This window comes from Microtus ochrogaster, chromosome 24 (genome assembly GCF_000317375.1).
Source record: "Microtus ochrogaster isolate Prairie Vole_2 chromosome 24, MicOch1.0, whole genome shotgun sequence".
In the NCBI taxonomy this organism is placed as follows: domain Eukaryota; kingdom Metazoa; phylum Chordata; class Mammalia; order Rodentia; family Cricetidae; genus Microtus; species Microtus ochrogaster.
Window position 1 is genome coordinate 5652408 of NC_022024.1, and position 2340 is coordinate 5654747.

Sequence of the window (2340 nt, forward strand, 5' to 3'; positions counted from 1 at the left end):
TATGATCCTGGAGAGGCAGCCAAAAGTTCTATGTCTGGATCAGCAGGCAGCTAGAGTCAACCAGAAGAGACACTGGGCCTGGTTTCAATTTCTAAAGCCTCAATGCTCACCTCCAGTGACAGACAGACTTCCTCCAAAAAGGCCACACTTACTCCAACAAGGCCACACCTTTTAATAGTGCCACTCCCTGTGGGCCTATAGGGGCCATTTTTTTATTCAAACCACCACAGGCAAGTTGAACATGAAGAAAATCAGGCAACTTGCTTAGGTATGATTGGCACACCAAAAGCCCTAATGCTTAAGTTCAAACTTGTCTTTGGTTCCTTAGGATTGCACACTAACTGTGTCATGGAACTTTTATTAGGGTGAACTAAACAAATATCTCTTCACTCCAGTGTAGGCACTGGCAATAGGTCGAAGAGATAATTCTACTTAAGTCAATTTATGGAAGCAGAGAGTAAATTGGGGTTTCTTATAGGAGTATGAGTATTAGTTACAGTTACCTGGATTTCTCAAAGGCAGGTACATCACTGAAAGGAACAATCCCAGCTCAGGAAAGCTGCACCCCCTGATATAACAATTACCATACACCTATTACCAATCATCCTGTCTTAAAATCGTATTTTACATCACTGTGCAATAATAATAATGAGTCTTATCCTTTTGTATGTGAAGATATCAAGGGCACTGAAAACTGCCTTTTTTCTTTTTTTTTATTATTTATTTATTAAAGATTTCTGCCTCCTCCCCGCCACCGCCTCCCATTTCCCTCCCTCTCCTCCATCAAGTCCCCCTCCTGAACATAGTGGACGATGAGGACTACTGAGAACTCAAGAACAATGGCAATGGGTTTTTGATCCTACTGCACGTGCTGGCTTTGGGGGAGCCTAGGCAGTTTGGATGCTCACCTTACTGCCTTTTTTTTGAGGGGTGCAATGAACTTTATTGATGGTATTCAAGAGAGTAGGGCTCCCTAAGCCCCCTCCTGCTATCTGGGGGTCTGGGATGGAAACTGTGAAGGAGATGCTCAGTGTCAAGGGTTAGTTAGGACAGGGACTGCTCAGCAGCCGAGGGCCCCTCTCTTGCTGTGTCCTTGCTGGGATGGGTGGTCCAGGGTGGGCTTCTTACTCCTTGGAGGCCATGTAGGCCATGAGGTCCACCACTCTGTTGCTGTAGCTGAATTCATTGTCGTACCAGGAAATGAGCTTTTCAAAGTTGTCATTGAGAGCAATGCCAGCCCCAGCATCGAAGGTGGAAGAGTGGGAGTCACTGTTAAAGTCAGAGGAGACAACCTGGTAATCAGTGTAACCCAGGATGCCCTTTAGTGGGCCCTCGGATGCCTGCTTCACCACCTTCTTGATGTTGTCATACTTGGCAGCTTTCTCCAGGCGTCATGTCAGATCAACGACGGACACATTGGGGGTAGGAACGAAAGGCCATGCCCGTGAGCTTCCCTTTCAGCTCTGGGATGACTTTGCCCACAGCCTTGGCAGCGCCAGTGGATGCAGGGATGATGTTCTGGGCAGCTCCACGGCCGTCTTGCCACAGCTTCCCAGAGGGGCCATCCACAGTCTTCTGGGTGGTCGTGATGGCATGGACTGTGGTCATAAGTCCTTCTACGATACCAATGTTGTCTTGGATGATCTTGGCCAAGGGGGCTAAGTAGTTGGCGGTGCAGGAAGCATTGCTGCCAATCTTGAGGGAATTGTCATACTTGTCATGGTTCACACCCATCACAAACATGGGAGCATCGCCAGAAGGGGCGGAGATGATAACCCTTTTGGACCCACCCTTCAAGTGGACCCCAGCTTTCTCCATGGTGGTGAAGACACCGGTCGACTCCACAACATACTCGGCGCCGGCATCCCCCCACTTGATGTTGGCAGGATCTCGATCCTGGAAGATGGTGATGGCCTTCCCGTTGATGACAAGCTTCCCATTCTCAGCCTTAACTGTGCCTTTGAACTTGCCATGGGTGGCGTCATACTGGAACATGTAGACCATGTAGTTGAGGTCGATGAAAGGGTCATTGATGGCAACAACCTCCACTTTGCCAGAAGTGAAGGCAGCCCTGGTAACCAGGCGTCCAATACGGCCAAATCCGTTCATTCCAACCTTCACCATCGTGTCTCTGGAACAAGGCTGGCACTGCACGAAAAGAAGCAGCTGTCTCTAGAACAGGGAGGAGCAGAGAGCCAACTTCTGCCTTTTGGCTCAGTTCTCTTGTGATGTAATTTAGACTGAGCCATTATGACTTTTATTCACTCTTGAGTGAAGAATTGATAGGAATGTTAATTATGTGGTGTCAGCAATGGCAAATAACGACTGTTTCAAATTCTT

General features: G+C 48.1%; 1 pseudogene; it reads right to left on the minus strand.

The window, feature by feature from the left end:
- Window positions 1-1080: 1080 nt before the first annotated feature.
- On the minus strand, window positions 1081-2124 carry LOC101989683 (annotated as a pseudogene).
- Window positions 2125-2340: the final 216 nt, after the last annotated feature.